This window comes from Cervus elaphus, chromosome X, assembly GCF_910594005.1.
Source record: "Cervus elaphus chromosome X, mCerEla1.1, whole genome shotgun sequence".
NCBI lineage: Eukaryota > Metazoa > Chordata > Mammalia > Artiodactyla > Cervidae > Cervus > Cervus elaphus.
The window spans coordinates 178,954,969-178,967,379 of record NC_057848.1 but is presented as its reverse complement, the minus strand read 5'-3'; positions in this window follow the sequence as shown (position 1 = coordinate 178,967,379).

Here is a 12,411-nt window from a genome sequence, read left to right as displayed (position 1 = left end):
CCAGAATCCTGGAGTGGGTAGCCCATCCCTTCTCCAAGGGATCTTCCCGACCCAGGGATCGAACCCAGGTCTCCCACATTGTGGGTGTATTCTTTACCAGCTAAGCCACCAAGGAAGCCCAAGAATACTGCAGTGGGTAGCCTTTCCCTTCTGCAGGGGATCTTCCTGACCCAGGAATCAAACCTAGGTCTCCCGCATTGCAGGCAGATTCTTTACCAGCTGAGGCACCAGGGAAGTCCTAATGAACCTTAAAACTTTTGCACAGCAAAGAAAACTATAAACAACAAGAAAAGACAACCATCTGAATGGGAGAAAATATTTGCAAACCAAGCAACTGACAAGGCATTAAATTCTAAAACATATGAACAGCTCACGCAGTTAAACAACAACAAAAACAACCCAATTAAAAAAAATGGACATAAGACCTCAATAGACAGTTTTTCAAAGAAGACATACAGATGGCCAATAAACACAAGAAAAGATCCTCAACATTGCTAATTATTAGAGAAATGCAAATCAAAACTATAATGACGTATCACTTCACACCAGTCAGTATGACCGTGATCAGAAAAATCTACAAATAAAATGCTGGAGAGGATGTGGAGAAAAGGGAACCCTCCTCAATGTTGATGGGAATATAAATTGGTACAGCCATCATGGGGAACAGTATGGACGTTCCTTAATAAAACCAAAAACAGAACTACCACACGACCGTGCAATCTCACTATGGGGCACATACCCTGAGCGTGCTAAGTCGCTTCAGTCGTATCTGACTCTTTGCGACCCCGTGGCCTGCAGCCCACCAGGCTCCTCTGTCCGTGGGATGCTCCAGGCGAGAATACTGCAGTGGGTTGCCATGTCTTCCTCCAGGGGAATCACCCCAACCCAGGGATCGAACCTGCAACTCTTCTGTCTCCTGCGTTGGCAGGGGAGTTCTTTACTACTAGCGCCACCTGGGAAGCCCATATACCCTGAGAAAAATCGTAATTCAAAAAGACCCGTGTACCCCAATGTTCACTGGAACACTATTTACAAGAGCCAGGGCATGGAAGCAATCTAGATGTCCATCGACAGATGAATGGATAAGAAGAGGTGGAACACATATGCAGTGGGATATTACTCATACCACTTTATTGTGAAAAAGGGACAAAACTGTGCCAATTGCAGAGACACAGATGGACCTAGAGACATTCTTACAGAGGGAAGATAAGTTAGTTCAGTCAGTTTAGTTGCTCAGTCATGTCTGACTCTTTGCGACCCCATGGACCGCAGCACGCCAGGCCTCCCTGTCCATCACCAACTCCTGGAGCTTGCTCAGACTCATGTCCATTGAGTCGGTGATGCCATCCAGCCATCTCATCCTCTGTTGTCCTCTTCTCCTCCTGCCCTCTATCTTTCCCAGCATCAGAGTCTTTTCCAAGGAGTTGGTTCTTCCCATCAGGTGGCCAAAGGATTGGAGTTTCAGCTTCAGCATCAGTCCTTCCAAGGAATATTCAGGACTGATTTCCTTTAGGATGGACTGGTTGGATCTCCTTGCAGTCCAAGGGACTCTCAAGAGTCTTCTCCAACACCTCAGTTCAAAAGCATCAATTCTTTGGTGCTCGGCCTTCTTTATGGTCCAACTCTCACATCCATACATGATCACTGGAAAAACCATAGCCTTGACTAGACAGACATTTGTCGGCAAAGCAATGTCTCTGCTTTTCAATATGCTGTCTAGGTTGGTCATAACTCCTTCCAAGGACTAAGCATCTTTTAATTTCATGCCTGCAGTCACCATCTGCAATGATTTTGGAGCTCCAAAAAATAAAGTCTGCCACTGTTTCCATGGTTAGAAAGTAAGTTAGAGAGAAACACAAATATTGTACATTAACCCTTACATGCGGAATCTGAAGATAACGGCATATGCAATCTTACTTATGAAACGGAAGAGGGACCCAGACGTAGAGAACAAGCATATGGATACCAAGGAACTAAGGGGCGGGGGGTGGGGGGCGGTGAACTGGGAGACCGGGACGGACACATAGACACTCTCGACTCTAAGTATAACATAGATAGCTAGGGAGGACCTACCGCAAAGCCCAGGCAACTCCACTTAGCGGTCTGCAGGGACATAAATCGGAAGGAAATCCAAAGAAAGGGCAGCTATGGGTATACGTCCAGCTGATTCACTTTGCTGTCCTGTGGAAACTAACACAACATTGGAAAGCCACTATACTCCTGTAAAAAAAAAATTAAGAATTCTCCCCAAATCGAACCCTGCAGAGGAAATCCTTTCTGACAGCCCCACAGAGGGAACCGTCTGAAGACCCTCGTCTTGATTTTGCAAAGAGGATTCCTTCTTGGTTGTGCTCTTTATAATGCAAAATAGAGTAAATCTCAAAAGCAAGGGCACTTGGGGTTCCCTGGAATTCTCCCTTCCCGTGGCAATGGGTGGAATTAAAGTCCTGCCCCACTCCTAGTCTAGCCTGATTTTTACCCCCTGTATTTCTGAATGTTTATTCCCCCTCCTGGTTGTTGTTCAGCTGCTAATTCATGTCTGAATCTTGATGACCCCCATGGACTGCAGCCCACCAGGCTTCCTCTGTCCATGGGATTCTCCAGGCAAGAATACTGGAGTGGGTGACCATTTCCTCCTCCAGGGGAATCTTCCCCACCCAGGGATCGAACCCACATCTCCTGCATCGCAGGCAGATTCACTGCAAACTTGAAAAGACGACCATTGCTTCTTTCTGGTCCTTCATTGACAGGCCACACCGATGAGATATCCTGACGCAGAGCCCATTTGGGATTATCACAAGAAAATAACAGTTTAGGACATGACACGCTGCGGTTTTTATACTGAGTCATAAAATGTGGCTGGGGAAGAACCATAAAAGACCGCACATAACTGATCCTACTTAAATCCAATCTCTCATAAAAACCCGCCCACTTACCATGCTGGAAATGAGTGATTTCACTGACCTTTGCTGATTCTTTGAAAATTTATCAATTTTCCTACTCTTACTAATATGTTCCTACATGTCTTAGTCTACACGGTTTTTTGTTGTTTTTAGTTTATATTTTTATTGGAGTATAATTGCTTTACTCATAGCTCAGTTGGCAAAGAATCTCCCTGCAATGCGGGAGACCCTGGTTCGATTTCTGGGTTGGGAAGATCTGCTGGAGAAGGGATAGGCTACCCACTCCAGTATTCTTGGGCTTCCTTGGTGGCTCAGCTGGTAAAGAATCTGCCTGCAATGCAGGAGACCCGGGTTCGATCCCTGGGTTGGGAAGACCCCCCTGGAGAAAGGGAAAGGCTACCTACTCCAGTATTCTGGCCTGGAGAATCCCATGGACTGTATAGACCACGGGGTCACAAAGAGTCGGACACGACTGAGCGACTTTCGCTTTCACTTTTTTACAGACTTCACTCTGTACGACGTCTCCAGATGCACAGACATCCCTACGAATGATGTCTTGGGCTTTATTTTTCAAGTCCAAAGCCAGAGTTAAAGAACAAGGACAGCTGAAGGAAATTTCTGCACCCTGACATCCATGTCTCTCCCTCAAAGGCGGAAGCCGCCTTGCCAGCCAGATTCTCCTTTTGCAAATCAGCAAATGCAACGTTTCTGGAGAGAAAACTGGAACGCACTGGCTTGGCCCCACAGGTCAAAAGCACAAAACGTCTGAGCATTTATTAAAGCCGGGGGGCATGAGTTTGCAAGCACGCCTCCTGTGATCTAAAATAGAAGAATTCCAGGGGACTTCCCTGATGGTCCAGCGGTTAAGACTCCACTCTGCCAACGCAGAGGACACGGGTTTGATACCTGGTCGGGGAACTACACCTGACACGCATCAATGAAGAGTTTCAATGTCACAACTAAAATGATTCCACATGAGTCAAGGAGCTGAACCCGGAGCTCTGTAATAAACCTAGAGGGCCAGGAGGGGGTGGGGGCAGGGTGGGAGGTGGGAGGGAGGTTCAGGACGGAGGGTACTTGTGTATATCTATGGCCAGGTCATGTCGATGTTTGGCAGAGAGCAACACAACTCTGTAAGGCAATGATCCTTTCATTAAAAAATAAATAATTTTAAAAATATTCAACATGTAGCATCTAAGCAAACAAAGAAACAAAAAGTCCCACAAGCCGTCACAAAGATCATAGATCCTAAGGGCTGCAATGAAGACCCAGAGCAGCCAAATAAAGATTTAAAATGGAGAATCCTATCATTGGTTCATGTTGAGGTCCGACAGAAAACAACAAAATTCTCTAAAGCAATTATCCTTCCATTAAAAAATATAGAAATGTGAAAAAAAATGGAGAATTTCAGATCTTTAAGCTATTAAAAAAGTGTTTGGTTCACAAAGATCCACAGAGCCCCACGTTCATAGCAGTACTATTCACAGTAGCCAAGACAGTGATTTGGGGGGCTCCAAAATCACCGCAGACTACAGTGATGAAACTAGACGCTTGCTGCTTGGAAGAAAAGCTATGACCAACCTAGACAGCATATGAAAAAGCAGAGACATTACTTTGCCAACAAAGGTCCGTCTAGTCAAAGATATGGTTTTTCTAGCAGTCATGTATGGATGTGAGAGTTGGACCATAAAGAAAGCTGAATGCTGAAGAATTGGTGCTTTTGAACTGTGGTGTTGGAGAAGACTCTTGAGAGCCCCTTGGACTGCAAGGAGGTCCAACTAGTCCATCCTGAAGATCAGTCCTGGGTGTTCATTGGAAGAACTGATGCTGAAGCTGGAACTCCAATACTTTGGCCACCTCATGCGAAGAGCTGATTCATTGGCAAAGACCCTGATGCTGGGAAAGATTGAAGGCAGGAGGAGAAGGGGATGACAGAGGATGAGATGGTTGGATGACATCACTGACTCAATGGTCATGAGTTTGAGTAAACTCCGGAAGTTGGTGATGGACAGGGAGCCCTGGCATGCTGCAGTCCACAGGGTCGCAAAGAGTCGGACACGACTGACTGAACAGAAGATACGGCAGCAATTCAAGGGTCCATCAACAAAGAAGGTGTGGTACATACATACAGTGGAATATGACTCAGCCACAAAAAGGAATGAAGTCCTGCCACTTGCAACAACGTGGATGGGCTTGGAGGGCATTATCATGCATTAAGCCAGACAGAGAAAGACAAATGTGGTGTGCTTTCACTTACAGATGGAATCTGAAAAATACAACAAACCAGTAAATGTAACATAAGAAAAGAAACAGACTGGCAGATACAGAGAATAAACTGTGGGTGTGGCCAGTGGGGGAGAAGGAATCGGGGGTAGGGAGGAGATAAGGAGAAGGGGTTAAGACGTACAAACCACTGTGTACAAAATAAAATAGCCACAGGGATATATTGTACAACACAGGGAACATAGCTAATATTTTGTAGCAACTTTAAATGGAGTGCATGCTAAGTCACTCGGTTGTGTCCAACTCTTTGCGACCCCATGGACTATAGCCCACCAGGCTCCTCTGTCCGTGGGATTCTCCAGGCAAGGATACTGGAGTGGGCAGCCATTCACACCTCCAGGGGATCCTCCCGACCCAGGGATGGAACCCACAGTCTCTTACGATCTCCTGTATTTGCAGACAGGTTCTTTACCACTATCGCCACCTGGGAAACCCCAACAATATATTACGACCTGATATTAACACAACAATATTTTATTAATTAATTTTAATTATTAATTAATTGCTAATTAATTTTATTAATACAACAATGATTTATGGTGTATTCCTAAATATGCAAGTTGACAGGAAATGCCAGGCTGGTTTCATTACAACCCAAATGGACTTTTCAGCTTCAGTTAGGTATTGGAGAAGGGCATGGCAGCCCACCGCAGTCTTCTTGCCTGGAGAATCGCCTGGACAGAAGAGCCTGGTGGGCTACCGTCCACAGGGTCACAAAGAGTCAGACACGACTGAGTGGCTAACACTTGGTATAGTTTTCTGCACGGATTTAACGACCTGGAAATGGGCCTCATCACGTGTTTTTCTACTGCACTCAGACTCATGTCAGCCGTCAGCGGGGACCTTCCCCTCCGTGTGACACCAGGATGATGCAGGGGGGAGGGCGGGGGCAGGACGTCTGTTTACAACTGTCCAGTGCCGTGCTGGGGGGGTGCAAACCCAGAACCGAGCCCCACAGCTCCCGGAAAATGAACCCTGTGTCTGCCAACCTCATTTACAACCAAAACAGCGTGCCAATTGCCTACTGCAAGCTCCCTGAGTACAAATGTGGTGCAGACAGGCACAAACTTGTTTGCAGATTTTCAAAGGAAATGAGATGAAATGCAGAAAAACCCTGAAGAGCCCTAGACAGTTATCCGGAACAGTATCTGATCTGCAAAGCTCGGAGGAGGGAGCATATTAGCTTCAAGAGGGCTGAGCATTACATAGAGAACAAAGAATATTTGGATTTTTCCAGTTAGGAGCATAGATATGAAGGGCTCTTCAGAGAATGAATGAAATCCCATCCATCATTTGAAAAACAAAAAAGAAAAAATTCAGCCAATCTGTTAGGGACATGTTTATGCTCCCAGGAAATCACAAATCCCATAATAATACAGCTTGCATCTTTCACTAAGAAGTAACATTCCATTAACTTATTTGCATAATTAAGACACATTGTTGGATCAGAAGAGATAAACCAGAAATCCAGGACTCCTGAATAAAAGCAGAACGTCCCAATCCACTGTGGACAGTCAGTGAAGTTTTTGACGGGCGAGTCCCCTTGATCCAATGGTCTATACGACCGGATATACAGTTTGCAAATATTTTTAACCCATTCTGCAGAGATACAGAAAATGTCTCTTTGCTGTATTCATTGTTTCCCTTGCTATGCAGAAGTCATTTTTTTTTTTAAATTGGTGCAAACCCATTTGTGTATTTATTTGCTTCTTTTTATATATTTTTCATATCAGTTCTATGGAGTCATTGCTGCTGCCTGTGTGAATAAAACTCTTTTAATGTGTTTCTGGTGTTTGAGGATTTTCACATGGAATGCTGAAGTCTTTGCTGCATTTTGAGTTAACAGGAAACCTAGGAACTCACCAACAGGCTAGCTGTTGACATAGCTGGGGGGACGCCACTTCCTGCGGCTGTGGGTCCATGCGTGTGTTGTTCGTTTCTCAGTTCTGTGCAAGTAAGACCAAGGAAAGGCAGCCAAGGTTAGTGCAGGTGATGCTGGGAGGGAAATCTTGACAATCACCAGGCATGCTGACGAGGTTACAAACGCACCAGCCTCCTGGCTCCCAGGCTTGTGTTTCAACAATCGCTGTTTAGTCGCTCAGTCGTGTCTGACTCTTTTGAGACCCCCATGGACTGTAGCCCACCAGGGTCCTCTGTCCATGGGATGCTCTAGGCAAGAACGCTGGAGTGGTTTGCCATGCCCTCCTCCAGGGGATCTTCCCCACCCAGGGGTCGAAGCCAGGTCTCGTGCATCGGCAGGATGATTCTTTTTCCGCTCAGCCACCGCGGAAGCCCTCAGTTATATGTGTATTTCTATTTGTTTTTGTAGTCATTTCCATTATAGGTTATTACACGATTCCCCTTCACTTTTAAACCTGGTCCTTGGGGGTCCCAGTCCTGATTGGGGAGGGTCTCCTGTGAGCTCCCCAGTCCAGCTATGGGACTGGGGGGTGGTCACAAATGCCCACCGTTGTTTTCCAACGTCCTCAAAGCAAAATGCAGAGACCGCGGTCTCCTGAGCCTCTTGGGTTCTGCCGTCCCAATCCTCTTTGACTTTAGCGGAGTGCTTGATGGTGTCTGTCTGTTTTGGGTTGTGTTTCTTTCTGTTCCCCAACCCGGGATGGATTCCTTGGTCCCTGCAGTGGAAGCCTGGAGCCGCTGGACCGCCCGGGAAGTCCCCCGTTCTCCGCCTTTAAAGGCGGAATGACGCTCCACGGTGTGTACACATAGGACAGGGCGTGTTAATGAACATTCCAGAGCTAACGAGCCCTCAAGATCCCGGTGGACATCTGAGCTTTGACGGAAGTAGTATAAAGTCTCTTTCTCCAGCACGTTCTTTCTGGAAGACTCCCTCATCCTCCACTTCAGTTGTCTGCCCTCACTTGCCTCTTTCTTCTCGCTCAGAATTCAGACGACACACGTTTTAAAATAGGGAAGCCCCTTATCTATCACCCATCCAGCTAGCTATCAGATCTACCTACCTGTCATGCCTATTTATCATATCTATCAATCAATCCATCTACCCACCCACCCCTCCACCCATCCATTCATGTGTATCTATCTATCCATCCATCCATCCATCGTATCTCTCAATCATGTCTATCTATCCATCCAGCCACCATCCAACCATCCATCCCTATGTATCTATCTATCCATCCATTCCTCCATCATATCTATCTGCCTATTACATCTATACATCCATCCGTCACATCTATCTACGTACCTATCATATCTGTCCATCTATTCACCCACCTGTCTAACCGTCCATCCATCATATCTCTCCATACATCCATCTACACACCCACCCCTCCATCCACCCATCCATATCTATCAATCATGTCAATCTATTTATCCATCTACCTACCCCTCCATCCATCCATCCATCCATCCATATGTATCTATCTATCTATCCATCCATCCACCATGTCTATCTCCCTACCTATCAAATCTATCTGTCCTTCCACCCACCCACCCATCCAACCATCCATCCATCATATCTATCCATCCATCCAGTCATCCACCCACCCCTTCATCCATCCATGTCTATCTATCCATCCAGCCATCATATCTATCTTATCTATGTATCTGGGACTGCAAAGAGATCCAACCAGTCCATCCTAAAGGAAATCAACCCTGAATATTCATTGGAAGGACTGATGGTGAAGCTGAAGCTCCAATCCTTTGGCCACCTGATGCAAAGAGCTGACTCACTGGAAAAGACCCTGATGCTGGGAAAGATTGAGGACTGGAGGAGAAGGGGACGACAGAGGATGACAAGGTTGGAGGGCATCACCAACTCAGTCAATATGAGTTTCGGCAACCTCCAGGAAATGGTGAAGAACAGGGAAGCCTGGTGGGCTGCAGTCCATGAGATTGCAGAGTCAGACACGACTGAACGACTGAGCAACATATCTATGTATCTATCATATCTGTCCATCCATCCATCCAACCAGCCAGCCACCCACCCCTCCATCCATCCATCCATCATACGTATCTATCAATATATCCCTCCATGCATCCATCATATGTATGTACCTATATGTCCATCCATCCATCCATCCATCCATCCATCCATCCATCCATCCATCTATCCTATCTATCTATCTATCGGCTGTGACACATGGCATATGAAAGTCTTACTTCCCCAACCAGGGATCCAACCTGTACCTCTTGCTGGGCCAGCTTGGAGTCTTAACCACTGAACCACCAGTGAAGTCCCCAGAGGACACATTTAACATGAGCTAAACAAGTACAGATTCATAGTGTGGACATAGTTTTAAAAAACAGGTTGAAAGTCTGGATTCTGGACAAAGCTGTCACTTTCCTTGGCCTCCTGGGTAAAGAAAAAGCAGTGGTATAAGATGTACAAAGGTCCGTCTAGTCAAGGCTGTGGTTTTTCCAGTAGTCATGTATGGATGTGAGAGTTGTACTGTAAAGAAAGCTGAGTGCTGAAGAGTGGATGCTTTTGAGCTGTGGTGTTGGAGAAGACTCTTGAGAGTCCCTTGGACTGCAAGGAGATCCAACCAGTCCATCCTAAAGGAAATCAGTCCTGAGTGTTCATTGGAAGGACTGATGCTGAAGCTGAAACTCCAATCCTTTGGCCACCTGATGCAAAGAGCTGACCCATTGGAAAAGACCCTGATGCTGGGAGGGATTGGGGGCAAGGAGGAGAAGGGGATGACAGAGGATGAGATGGTTGGATGGCATCACTGACTCGATGGACATGAGTTTGAGTAAGCTCTGGGAGTTGGTGATGGACAGGGAGGCCTGGCGTGCTGCAGTCTATGGGGTCGCAAAGAGTCGGACATGACTGAGTGAACAACAGTAAGGATGTACCCCTGACTACAATCACACACGGAGCCACGCGGTGGCCCCTTCCACAGTACAGCCATGGCCCGCATCCGAGGACCTGGAGAGACTTGGACTTGGCGTTGGAGACGCTGGCACTCTGGGCTGCCGGCAAATGGCAGTAAAATCTGGGTGAGGAGGGAAGGGGGACAGAGGCTGATGCTCCAACATCAGTGGGTGTTTAAAATTCGGAAATGCATTTGCCGGGGGGGAGGGTGGGCATTTCTTCCTGAGGACAGGCAAATGTAGGCGTGGATGAACTCCGTTATGATCGCAGAGGCAGGGGTTAGGGAGTGCGGCCTGCTGGGGGCGTGGGAAGGACCGGGGGTGGTGGGGAACGCAGTGGAGGACACCATTCACTGCCCAGAGAGCCCTGGGGGTAGGACAACAGCCCTGCCATGCCAGGGCGATCCTTTTCTGGAAGTCGGCCTGCATTTTTATAATATCGATCATCCCTGCTAAGCGCTACCGGGGGGTGTCATTACAGATAATCAGCGGCCTCTGAGGAGCTGAAGGTTTTGGAGGATGTCAGCGGAAGATGAGGTCATGGAAATGTGGTATTTGACTCTGAACGATACAAAATGAAGATTGCAGAGCCAAGAGAAATACAAAGAGAGAGCTTTCATTCGCATCAGAGATCCCATTTCAAAATTTAACTTGGCCAAATGAATGAGCGAATCCGGCTAGATAAAGCAATGTTGTTTTTCTTCTCCTCTCCTAAGGATATATATTGTTGTTCAGCTGCTTAGTCATGTCTGACTCTTTGCGACCCCATGGACTGCAGCACACCAGGTTTCCCTGTCCATCACCAACTCCAGGAGCTTACTCAAACTCATGTCCATCAAGTCAGTGATGCCACTCAACCATCGCATCCTCTGTCGTCCCCTTCTCCTCCTGCCTTTAATCTTTTCCAGCATCAGGGTCTTTTCCAGTGAGTCAGGTCTTCCCATCAGGTGGCCAAAGTATTGAAGTTTCAGGTTCAACATCAGTCCTTTCAATGAATATTCAGGGTTAATTTCCTTTATCACTGACTGGTTGGATCTCCTTGCGGTCCAAGGGACTCTCAAGAGTCTTCTCCAACACCACGGTTCAAAAGCATCAATTCTTCAGTGCTCAGCTTTCTTTGTGGTCCAACTCTCATATCCATACATGACCACTGGAAAAACCATAGCTTTGACTAGACTGGCCTTTGTCAGCAAAGTAATGTCTCTGCTTTTTCATATGCTGTCTAGGTCTGTCATAGATTTTCTTCCAAGGAGCATGTGTCTTTTAATTTCATGGCTGCAGTCACTATCTGCAGTGATTTTGGAGCCCAAGAAAATAAAATCTGTCACCTTTTCCATTGTTTCCCCATCTATTTGCCATGAAATGATGTGACGGGATACCTTGATCTTAGTTTTTTGCATGTTGAGAATTAAGCCAACTTTTAGCAAACACTACTGGGTCATATTCAAGTCAACCCACTCATTAAAGGAAAAACTGTATACGGAATTAAAACCAATATACAGATTAGTCCAAGAAAGCAAAGCTAAAAATTTCACAACTAAGATTTTGGCAAACTCTCCATGACTCAGACTGTTTGAGGTGTGTCCATTATTTTTATATTCTCCTCCATTTCTCAAATCTGTCCACTCAAAAAAAGCATCTTGAAGGCTTATCCATGAACAACTAGGCGTGATATATGACGAATTTTTTTGTGTGTGTGGCTAATCTTACATTGAAAAGAATTTTCAAACTGCCTAAATCCAGTAAATTCAGATAAAGCAACGTTCAAATTAAAAAATGTTTTGCTAAGATCCAGGATTATGATTTTGGGTTCCAACATCACTGCAGATGGTGACTGCAGCCGTGAAATGAAAAGACGATGCTTGCTCCTTGGAAGAAAAGTTATGACCAACTTAGACAGCTTATTAAAAAGCACAGATATTACTTTGCCAACAAAGGTCCATCTAGTCAAAGCTATGGTTTTTCCAGTAGTCATGTATGAATATGAGAGTTGGACTGTAAGGAAAGCTGAGCGCCGAAGAATTGGTGCTTTTGAACTGTGGTGTTGGAAAAGACTCTTGAGAGTCCCTTGGATGGCAAGGAGATCCAACCAGTCCATCCTAAGAGAAATCAGTGCTGAATATTCCTTGGAAGGACTGATGCTGAAGCTGAAACTCCAATCCTTTGGCCACCTGATGCAAAGAACTGACTCATCTGAAAAGACTCTGATGCTGGGAGGTTGAAGGCAGGAGGAGAAGGGGACGACAGAGGATGAGATGGTCGGATGGCATCACCGACTCGATGGACATGAGTCTGAGTGAACTCCGGGAGTTGGTGATGGACAGGGAGGCCTGGCGTGCTGCAGTCCATGGGGTCGCAAAGAGTCGGACGT